Below are 12,077 nucleotides of genomic sequence, written 5' to 3' on the forward strand. Positions count from 1 at the left end.
ACGCAACGATAAATGTTCAATTAGTTGAACAAGACTTTCAGTTAGTTTCTTTCCACAAACTTAACCTAACGAGTCAAAACGTTTCTAATAGTTCAACATTCAGCTACATTCAATTTTTTTATTCCCCTTCCAGCTTAAGCGTAACTTTTCTTTTCATTTTTCAACCACTGTACAAATTTCTCTAGACTGCTTTCAAGTAGCCCAACAACATCTTTTTCTTCCTTCCGTTCAGTCGAAAATGATAATCCCTTGGCTTGCGTTACGACTTTACGATATACAAAACTGATTAAACCGTGGGACGTTAACTGAATAGACCTTTCCCTTATCGAACTTTGCATTTTCTATGAAATCGTCTCTATGATGAAAGATTTTTGAAATATCTTTACTACATTCCTTCTTAGTCATTTTCTGCAGTATGTTCGGCAAAGTTTACTCCTGATGTCTGTCGTTAATGAATATGTGTCACCATTTCCACAAATCCTTATTTGGAAAATATTTGAATGGTTCTTCAAAAGGATTCCCGATGGTTTTTAGTAAAAATGTAATTCAGTAGCAACTACGGAGTTTTTTTTCTGACGAAAAGCCTTCCGTATTTCCAGAGAAAATTCTTTTTCAGCTTTTTTGTACAAAAAATCAACTAAAGCTGATCTAAGAGTTTTGATAAGTGATGCCACGATGTTCTAGAAGATTTCAAAACAGTTAGAATTTATCATTTTTCTATTATTGATAGTTATACTTTTTTTTTCTGCGGTGCAAATTCAAAAGGCTTAGAAGCCTCCTTTCAAAAGGCTTAGAAGCCTCCTTTCAAAAGGCTTAGAAGCCTCCTTTCAAGAGGCTCGGAAGCCTCCTTTCAAGAGGCTCGGAAGCCTCCTTTCAAGAGGCTCGGAAGCCTCCTTTCAAGAGGCTCGGAAGCCTCCTTTCAAGAGGCTCGGAAGCCTCCTTTCAAGAGGCTCGGAAGCCTTCTTTCAAGAGGCTCGGAAGCCTCCTTTCAAGAGGCTCAGAAATTTCCTTCTAAGAGACCAGGAAGCCCCCTTCAAGAGGCTCGGAAGCCTCCTTCAAGAGGCTCAGAAGCCTCCTTTCAAGAGGCTCAGAGCCTCCTTTCAAGAGGCTGGAAGCCTCCTTTCAAGAGGCTTGGAAGGAGGCTCAAGCCTCCTTTCAAGAGGCTCAGAAGCCTCCTTTCAAGAGGCTCAGAGCCTCCTTTCAAGAGGCTCGGAAGCCTCCTTCAAGAGGCTCAGAAGCCTCCTTTCAAGAGGCTCGGAAGCCTCCTTTCAAGAGGCTCAGAAGCCTCCTTCCAAGAGGCTCGGAAGCCTCCTTTCAAGAGGCTCAGAAGCCTCCTTCCAAGAGGCCTGGAAGCCTCCTTCCAAGAGGCTCAGAAGCCTCCTTCCAAGAGGCCTGGAAGCCTCCTCCAAGAGGCTCGGAAGCCTCCTTCCAAGAGGCTCGAAGCCTCCTTCCAAGAGGCTCAGAAGCTTCCTTCCAAGAGGCTCAGAAGCCTCCTTCCAAGAGGCCCAGAAGCCTCCTTCCAAGAGGCCCAGAAGCCTCCTTCCAAGAGGCTCAGAAGCCTCCTTCCAAGAGGCTCAGAAGCCTCCTTCCAAGAGGCTCGGAAGCCTCCTTCCAAGAGGCTCGGAAGCCTCCTTCCAAGAGGCTCGGAAGCCTCCTTCCAAGAGGCTCAGAAGCCTCCTTCCAAGAGGCTCGGAAGCCTCCTCCAAGAGGCCTGGAAGCCTCCTTCCAAGAGGCTCAGAAGCCTCCTTCAAGAGGCTGGAAGCCTCCTTCCAAGAGGCTCAGGAAGCCTCCTTCCAAGAGGCCAGGAAGCCTCCTTCCAAGAGGCTCAGAAGCCTCCTTCCAAGAGGCTCAGGAAGCCTCCTTCCAAGAGGCTCGGAAGCCTCCTTCCAAGAGGCTCAGAAGCCTCCTCCAAGAGGCCTGGAAGCCTCCTTCCAAGAGGCTCGGAAGCCTCCTTCCAAGAGGCTGGAAGCCTCCTTCCAAGAGGCCTGGAAGCCTCCTTCCAAGAGGCTCGGAAGCCTCCTTCCAAGAGGCTCAGAAGCCTCCTTCCAAGAGGCTCGGAAGCCTCCTTCCAAGAGGCTCAGAAGCCTCCTTCCAAGAGGCTGGAAGCCTCCTTCCAAGAGGCTCAGGAAGCCTCCTTCCAAGAGGCTCAGGAAGCCTCCTTCCAAGAGGCTCAGAAGCCTCCTTCCAAGAGGCTCAGGCCTCCTTCCAAGAGGCCTGGAAGCCTCCTTCCAAGAGGCTCAGAAGCCTCCTTCCAAGAGGCTCTGGAAGCCTCCTTCCAAGAGGCTCGGAAGCCTCCTTCCAAGAGGCTCGGAAGCCTCCTTCCAAGAGGCCTGGAAGCCTCCTTCCAAGAGGCCTGGAAGCCTCCTTCCAAGAGGCCTGGAAGCCTCCTTCCAAGAGGCTGGAAGCCTCCTTCCAAGAGGCTCGGAAGCCTCCTTCCAAGAGGCTGGAAGCCTCCTTCCAAGAGGCCTGGAAGCCTCCTTCCAAGAGGCCTGGAAGCCTCCTTCCAAGAGGCTCTGGAAGCCTCCTTCCAAGAGGCTCGGAAGCCTCCTCCAAGAGGCCTGGAAGCCTCCTTCCAAGAGGCTCAGAAGCCTCCTTCCAAGAGGCTCAGAAGCCTCCTTCCAAGAGGCTCAGAGCCTCCTTCCAAGAGGCTCAGGAAGCCTCCTTCCAAGAGGCTGGAAGCCTCCTTCCAACAGGCTCGGAAGCCTCCTTCCAAGAGGCTCGGAAGCCTCCTTCCAAGAGGCTCGGAAGCCTCCTTCCAAGAGGCTCGGAAGCCTCCTTCCAAGAGGCTCGGAAGCCTCCTTCCAAGAGGCTCGCAAGCCTCCTTCCAAGAGGCTCGGAAGCCTCCTTCCAAGAGGCTCGGAAGCCTCCTTCCAAGAGGCTCGGAAGCCTCCTTCCAAGAGGCTCGGAAGCCTCCTTCCAAGAGGCTCGGAAGCCTCCTTCCAAGAGGCTCGGAAGCCTCCTTCCAAGAGGCTCGGAAGCCTCCTTCCAAGAGGCTTTAATTTTATGGATCACAAACAGCATGAACGATTAAAAAAGGCTAACAGCTCTCAAGGTGCTCAATGACTGGCTGGACTGGACTGCAACAATTGTTGAAGGCATATCCATTGTTTTTCTATGGATCACAAGGGCATCAATCATATTTTCAAAGTTATTAGAGACCTTTGGCTATGCGTACAGATCTCAAGTCATGTAATCCAGAGAATAATTAGATCACTTGGAACGGAACATTTGCTGAAGGCTTATCCAATTTGGCTCAATGAATCAAAAAGGGCATAAACTAGCGAGACAAATGGCCTCTAGTTACACGTGTTGATCTTAAGGCCTATACTACAGCGAATTCTTGGATGACCTGAAACGGAACAGTTGTTAAAGGCGTACCCAATTTGGTTTCATGGATTAGAACGGGATTGAATCATTCTTAAGGTCACTCCTCACGGAATCCAAGTTTCAAAGTGCTCGCGTTTCGGGGGCACACCACTCGATACGGAGGCGGCGCACATCTATATTTTTTGTTGATTTAGCTTTGCTGCGTCGCAGCATGCGTGATAAAAATGACAGTTGTGTGTTGCTTCCGTATCGAGTGGTGTGCCCCCAAAAACGCGAGCACTTTTAAACTTGGATTCCGTTAGGAGTGACCTTTAAAAGAGAAGAGACAACAGCCCTTTGGTTACGCGTGTGGACCTCAAAGCCTAAAGTTACGAGAATGCTTGGATGACCTGGAAAGGAACAGCTATTGAAGGCGTATCCAATTTGGTTAGGGCATGAACCATTTTTTAAAAGAGATATCAGCCCGTTTGCTTTGCATCTAGAGATTAAGGCCGATACTCCAGGAAGCTCTTGGATGACCTGAAACGGAACAGTTATTGAAGGCGTATCCAGTTTGATTCTACGGATTAAAATGGTCTGAACCATTTTAGAAAAAGAGATAACAGCCCTTTGGTTAGGCATGTAGACCTTATTCCCTTTATTGCAGGGAGTTCTTGGATGACCTAATAAGTTTTTGTTTTTGAATAACCTTAAGGCATATCCAGTTTGATTCAACGGATTAGAAAGGGCATGAATCATTAAAAAAGATAACAGACCTTTCGTTACGTGTGTAGAAATTCTTGAATGAACTGAAAAGAGACAGCTATCGAGGGCACATGCAATTTGGTTTAATACATACAATAAAGCATGAAACATTTTTCAAAACAGATTCCGTCCCTTCGGATTCGAGAGTAGACCTTAATGCCTATACTCCAGGGACTTTTTGGATGACTTGAAACGGAACTGTTATTGAAGGTGTATCTAATTTTATTCTTCGGATTAGAAACGGCATGAACCATTTTTTTTAAAGCAGATAACAGCCCGTTTGTTACGCGTGTAGACCTCAAAGCCTAAGCTTCAAGGAATTCTCGTATGACCTGGAAAGGAATAGCTATTGAAAGAGTATCCAAATTGGTTTAGTAAATCAAATAAGGCGTGAGCCGTTTTCCAAAAATCATAAGGGTTGTGTACAAGACACGACCACCCGACGTAAACTACGTAAAACCGTTTGGTGAAAGCAAGTCTCATCATTCATGAATATTACAAAATTGTAATTACTTTTGAAACAACACTGGTTTCGAGCAATATTCAAAACATAAAATCCAACGATGGCAATCTGTTGCAGTGTAGCGGTAAAATCATAGAGCCAGCATCTGCATTTAAGTGAAATACTCTTGTGATATTCTGACTATCGAATGGTTGCTATTGTGTTAGTGATTAGGAATCCGCATGATCTGAAATCTGTACTTTTCAGGGCATTAAATTTTTCATTGCTGGAATTTGGTTTGACTGAGAGTAAATTCATGAGATTGTTGCGTTAAATCAGCAGCAGTAACGCAAAAAATCATTAGATTCAATTCATCATTTGACTTCTGCAGAGTTAGTGATTAAAAATCCATCCAAAAATAAAGACGCTATTAGCGTTTGGAATCTATCCTAATTTCGTGACAATCTCGAATTTGGAAATTTCCGTTTTACACCCTGTATCTGAGTCTTCCACTAAGACGTAGATTACGTCAAGAACACGTCCGTACGTACTGCTGTCTCGAACTGGGGGAGCGTGTATGCTACCACGCTGAAAATGATACTTTGGACTCCGCAAGACGCTCCGATCAAATAGAGTTCGCCGCCGTACCAAACTGACTATTTACAAAACGCTCATTAGACCGGTAGTCCTCTACGGACACGAGACCTGGACGATGCTCGTGGAGGACCAACGCGCACTTGGAGTTTTCGAAAGGAAAGTGCTGCGTACCATCTATGGTGGGGTGAAGATGGCGGACAGTACGTGGAGGAGGCGAATGAACCACGAGTTGCATCAGCTGTTGGGAGAACCATCCATCGTTCACACCGCGAAAATCGGACGACTGCGGTGGGCCGGGCACGTAGCCAGAATGTCGGACAGTAACCCGGTGAAAATGGTTCTTGACAACGATCCGACGGGCACAATAAGGCGAGGTGCACAGCGGGCAAGGTAGATCGGAAGATGACTTGCGGACCCTCCGTAGACTGCGTGGTTGGCGACGTGTAGCCATGGACCGAGCCGAATGGAGAAGACTCTTATATACCGCACAGTCCACTTCGGCCTTAGTCTGAATAAGTAATAATAATAATATGCTACCACGCGCGCGGGGCAGAGCATTTTTCTTATAACCAAAAAAGATGGCTCATTAGTCCCTCCTCTTTGTTGTCCGGTATGACTGCAAATATTGTGTAACCGTCAAACACTCACCAAAGGGGCGTGGCTACAGGTTCAGCTGTATTGATTACAAAAAAGCAGCTCGTCCGCGCGCGCGAGCCATTTCGTTCGAGATGTCGTGGAGACCAGACCATGGTACCACCTTCGGCATCGGTGGAGCTCCTACCGGTAATTTTATTCCTGGCGATGGTGTGGGTCGCGCGGTCGTCGTCGTCAGCATCAACAGCACTCAGATGGAATTTTCTTGCGTGTTTCTCTACGATGGTGGCTATGGTGGTGTATATTTCTGCTACGGTTATTTCTGAAGTACCATTGATTCGCTGTCTTCAGTGAAAGCATCTGTTGCAGTGTAGCGGTAAAATCATAGAGCTAGCATCTGCAGCTGTCCTTTTCAGGGCATTAAATTTTTCATTGGAGGAATTTGGTTTGACTGAGAGTAAATTCATGAGCTTGTTGCAATAAATCGGCAGCAGTAACGCACCAATTCATAAGATTCAATTCATCATTCGACTTCTGCAGAGTAAGTGATCAAAAATCCATCGAAAGATAAAGACGCTATTAGCGTTTGAAATCTATCCTAATTTCGTGACGGTCTCGAATTTGGAAATTTCCGTTTTACACCCTGTATCTGAGTCTTCCCCTTAGACGTCAAAACGTCAAGTTTACGTCAAAAAATTATTTCAACTTAACCATCCTTCCAAACATAATGGTGGTCCTGAAAAGAACCGATTCATTTCCACTTATGTGCCTCATCAACATCACGGCGTTGATTGCCAGATTCAAAGATGCTGTTGGGAACACGGATGAAAAGATGTACTGCTGTTGCCTCGACCGCCACCACGAACGACAAATTTCATCCGCATCATCACTAATAAATCTCAATCAACGAGCCCTCCCGTGCGAACGAAATCGTCTGCGATTTTAAAGGAATGCATCACGCTTGAATTTTCAATGCTAAAACGCATCATTCCACTCATTTGCCAAATCATCATTTTGGTTTAAACGTATTCGAAATTAATTTGGGGGCAATTTATTGCTTACATATACATGAGAGAGTGTCTAATATTTTATGCGACGTCAGTTCACTGTTTTTAACAAAGGAGAACATAAGAAAACATACGATGATTCAACTCATGAGTTTTAAGGTGCTGAGTTGGATGCATTTCAACTAACGCTTGATTAGAATCGTCCATGAGTTTTGAGATTTTGAGTTTTTACCGCCACAGACCAAACCACAGGCGTTATCGCTGGAACCGCCCTGGTCCGTTCTCCGTAACATCCAGAATGAAAATGACGCGCGCACGCAAAACACGGGGCTTTTTATACACAGGGAAAACGAAGCAGTGGATCAAAAGGCCCGTACGTTACTGCAATCTGATGTCCGTGTTGGGGATTTATGAACGGGATTGAATTTTTCACCCGGTTTGGAAAGAAATAACATTTTCAATAGTTTAACGTTGATAATCAATAGTATCAATAGAATTGGCAAATTGCTGGAGAGTTTCCGAATCGATTGATAAGCAAATGTCGAAAATTCATCGAAAAATAAAGGTGGTATTACCGTTTGAAATCTTACATGATTTCGTGACGGTCCCCAATTTGGAAATTTTCATTTTGCACCCTGTATCCGAGGCTTCCCCTTAGACGTAGTTTACGTCAAAAAAGATTTCGTCCCTTCGAATACGCGTGTAGCCCTTAAGGCCTATACTCCAGGGATTTTTTGGATGACCAGAATGGAGCTGTTAATGAAGACGTATTCAATTTGATTCTACGGATTAGAAATGCCATGAACCATTTTTAAAAAGAGATAACAGACCTTAAGTTACGCGAGTAGAACTTATGGCCTTTGTTACGCGTGTAGACTCCTTAAAATTCTTGGATGACCTAGAATGGAAGAATTGTTTCAGGCAAACGTTGAAGAAGCACTAAAACTTCTTAGTTCATTGGGTTTCTAAAAGTGCTTTCTTATATACCTATTCATTTTTGGATGTCAATTATGTTCAAAAAATTTTGTACGTCACCTGCCGTAAAGAGAAGTCCGTAAAACGAAGTGACGTATAAAAAAGTGCCGTAAAAAGAGGGTTAAGTTTACCTAGTTTTATCTGCGGCTTACGAGGGCCATCCAGGAATAACCATGATAAAGAATCACTTAAGGTGATTATACAATAAAGCCAGAAATCGGCCATTTTGTAAACCACGTGCTTTTCCAATATGTTTTTCAAGAGCACGAGATAAAAGAACCATAACGCATATGAGGCTGGAAAAATGGTAGATCGTTTGCTTAGTTATGCTGAACAATCATAATTTGAGTTTCGGCACTGTACGAAAACTATAACGCCAGATTTGGGCTTTTGGAAATGTATGTAGATAAACGTGTGGTGAATTTGAAATTCACCACGGGCTTCATTCTTTAATCACCTTAAGATCAAACGTATGTTGGCCGAAATTGGACGCCGATGTACAAAAATATGTAACAAACTGCAGAGGTTATACGCTTATGTCAGTACCGGATCCACCTGAATCAATTGTTCGTAGTTAATTTCTTTCGTACCTAATGGCCTACACACACCATCGATTTTCTTGGGCCTTTACCAGAGAGACAAAACTTGTTCGTGGTAATCGATTACTACTTCAAATTTATTGAAGTTTGCGAGATGCAATCCACTACTTCAAACGATATGATTAAGGACAATCTCGGAGTCCAAAAATAAATTCACTCGCGTTTTCAACGGCACACCACTCAATATGAAAGCATCGCACAACTGTCATTTTTATAATTCCACGCATGTTGCGATGCAGCAAAGCTGAAATAATAAAAACAAAAGTTGTCCGTTGCCTCCGTATTGAGTGGTGTGCCCTTGAAAACGCGAGTGAATTTAGTTTTGAATTCTGTGATGCTTGTCCTTAATAACTGGCAATCATATTTGGTAGGTATGGTATTCCATCTTTCATAAGGGCAGATAACGGTCCACAGTATAACTTGTTAAACCAAGTTGACTGTGTGGAGATCAAAGAATTTTGCGAATCAACTGGATTCAAAATGTTCAACACAATTCCTTACTGGCCACAATCTAACGGCGAAGTGGAACGACAAAATGGATCCATTTTGAAAAGGCTCCGCATCGCACAAGAGTTAGGACTTGACTGGAGAAAGGAATAGAGCTTGCTGACGTTTACTCATCCTTCTCTCTCAAGCGCATGGGAAGGATAGAATTTGTTTTCATCGGGAAACGCTTCGGAAAAACAGCTCTATTGCGCGACACGTGACCGTTGCGTAACTCACTTGGCTCCGGCCGCCAGATGCCAGCACCAGTAAATATTGCATATGTCGCAGATTCCACCGTTTGAAGTCGCCCTCTGGTCGATCTAGATTTCTCGGTGACCAGGATAATCCGAATATCCATATGTAGAAGACGGCGATGTGCCACCTGCCTTAGGCGAGGATGTCCCAACAGGAGAAATATTGCGAGAAAAGAGAAAAAATCTAATTTTGCGGAGCAAAGAAGAAGAAGCAGACTAAGCGTCGGAAACTTCAAAATGGCATGCACTGTACGAAAAGTGTTGATATTTCTTGATATCAAGAAGATTTGAGAAATCTAAAATGTTTCAAAATCATATAAATATATGACAAAATGCCTTAAAAGTATCATAAAACTTGTTTAAAAAATATAGCGGCATGTACCACTCGTTTAAAGTTGCATATTTTCGTTGATTTCAATAATCAACATTCACACCGAAAAAAATAAACCAAACATTTTTACCGTGCAACAAGTGATTTGACGTTTGCGGAACAGCTTTCCGACAGTCGACCGTCGGACCCCGGTTCGAATTTTTCAATCTTCTCGCAATAGATGAGTTCAGGAGGCAAAACTGGTTTGATCTCCATCGGTAAGAGCTGTCTGTGAGCTACTTGTGAAAGACAGTAGTGCCTCGATTGAATGGAGGTTCGGTTCGGGAATATGGAAAGAGTATGGAAAGCTACCCGCTAGAGGCGAGGGTATTCCGACTATAGAAGTGAATTGCAGGGAATGATGAGGGCATAGGGACCGTATCGAATCTTATAGAGTCGAGCAAAGAGAACTCCGATAGCAGAAGGAAAAGAGAGTTGGAAGTCTCCATAAATATACAGAAATATGTTAGGAAAAAATGCAATTGAAAATTCTGTTTTTTTTTATAGGGAAAGGTCCATTGTTACCGTTTTTGTCCATGGTTTCGCGTACATTTTGATAAACTTTCGGAAGCTTTTTCCTAAATTCAACTAAAATTAATGCCCTTTCTTAATTTCAAGTGAACAAAAAAAACTGTAGGACGAAACTAACCTTGCCCTTAACGCGAATATGCTTTTCAAGTCCGTTTCCTATGGCTTTGACAATGACACATGACACTTGTAGTTCCAGTTCTATGTCTGTGTTCAATTGTTTTCACACTAACCAAAGCTTCGAGCTCACTACACGGTTCGTCTGTTGCGACTCTGTTCTGGGTTATTTTATGGATTTGTTTTTTCTTCTCTGGTTCTCTATGTGACAGTTGATTTTTGCCTAAACGTTCGTTCTACTATGGTACCGTTTCACAATCCTCTGTAATGGCTTGATTGTTTGTTTCATTTTTTTTCTTCTGCTAAAATGTGATTAGCGTATGGGTTTAGTCTCGTGTGAGTGCCAGTGTGTCACATTTTCACAAACAAATTCGCACTGCTACAGTGCGTGTCAACGATTCACATAATATACATTGATACGAAGATGTGTTTTTTATCTCATATTTTTTTTCGTAGAAGTTGAAAATAAGTTTTGAGGTAAAAATATCGTCATATTTAGTTTTTTTTTTTTTCATTTTATCTAATTCTGTGGTCTTTTGTTTTCGTCTTTCATTAAGCCGTCCGAAGTTGGTATTTGTGGTTTACCACAAATCACTTATCGTCGTACATACCTTAATCTGCGTCGCTTAAAATTACTTACATTCTCTCACACGTAACGATTTGGCTCTGTACAAATGTGTGGATGCGAAGGTGTGCTTTTTGATGGCGGGGCTCGTCAAGGAGATGCAGCCGGTTGATCTGGAATAGTCGAACAGAGATGGAAATGATATATTATATGTTTTTTAAAGTGTGTAATAATAACATTACAATTATTGTAATTATGGTAATACCAATATTCAAATAAAACTTTATAGCTGCAATGAATCTTACAAACACCCACGACGCGATTGTGGGGTAAATTAGAAACGTATAACAAAGCTTTCAATGCTACTGTTGAGCAGTAACTACAATTATTTTCTCTCAACTGCATTTAAGTAAGTTTTTTTTAGAATTCTCTTGTAAGTAGGAATAATTCACACTATTATCGTCAAGGAACTTCCAGAGACTTCGCATTTTCGAGCCATAGTAAAAATCTATCGTTCGATCTGAATTCCGTGAAGTCCAACAGCCATAAACCTCATGACAAAAACAGAATCTTTCAAATCAACTGAAAAATTCAATCTCAGAACTCCTCACCAAAGTAGAAGGCTGATGGGATTTCTAATAACGGATATGTCCACACTCCGCAACAACCCACTCGGTTGGAAACCTGCAACCCGTCGCCCATGTTCACTGCGTCCGTCAAACAAATGGGGAAGCATTAATTACCGAAATATACTAAATCCAATTTCGTCCGTGGTTCCAACCACTTGGGGTATGTCTGCTCGGTCTTCCTTAACTGCCACCGTCGTCGTCGTCGTCATCGTCGGTCGTGGGGAGACTTCGTTTCATCTCCGCTGGTCGCCGGTTCTGACAGAATCAGAACCACAATCTGCCGAGAATAGGACGCAGCGTCAGGCCATGCGTGCGTGCCGGCATGAGAAGTCATAAACGCACGTGCGGCTCTGGGTCTGACGATTTGTCTGCCGGTTTTTTTTTTACGATGCCTTCCAGTCAGATACAGCCAGTGAGGCAGTTAGGATGGTGAATTTAATTATACTGATGATGATGACTGCGCTATGATGATGAAATCCGGCAGTCGTCCGCACCAGCAATCCAAGGAGGCACTGCCAGGGCAAGTGAATAAATGTTCCAGCTGTAAAATTGTCAAAACTCTTCAAAGCTGGAAAAGGTGATCTTTCGGTGAAATTTAAATAAAATGTGCTAAATGGCTTAAATAAAATTGGTTCAAGTTCAGTTCGAGGTGAGTTCGAAACTTTGCATCGCAAACTTCCGCTGTACTATCGAACGAATACATTTCCGACCGCTGCTGGTCACATTTCCCACCCAAAGGTCTCAGGACGTTTCCGTACGTTGAACAGCTGACATAAATTTGTGTGCGTGTGTCAGTAGTGGCGGAAGTTGATTTCATTTGCACGAGTTAATGAAAAGAAAGGT

The 12,077-nt window shown here is 43.7% G+C and overlaps 1 protein-coding gene across 1 annotated transcript in view; it reads right to left on the reverse strand.

Annotated features, from left to right (window-relative positions):
- Positions 1-10,000: 10,000 nt before the first annotated feature.
- The window catches only part of LOC134217963 (uncharacterized), a 575,616-nt gene continuing 573,539 nt past the window's right edge, over positions 10,001-12,077 (reverse strand). Inside the window, exon 10 of the mRNA XM_062696816.1 lies at positions 10,001-10,778. The gene's annotated coding sequence lies outside the window, so the exon portion shown is untranslated. The remainder of the gene's footprint in view (positions 10,779-12,077) is intronic.

This window comes from Armigeres subalbatus, chromosome 1, assembly GCF_024139115.2.
Source record: "Armigeres subalbatus isolate Guangzhou_Male chromosome 1, GZ_Asu_2, whole genome shotgun sequence".
Taxonomy (NCBI): Eukaryota; Metazoa; Arthropoda; class Insecta; order Diptera; family Culicidae; genus Armigeres; species Armigeres subalbatus.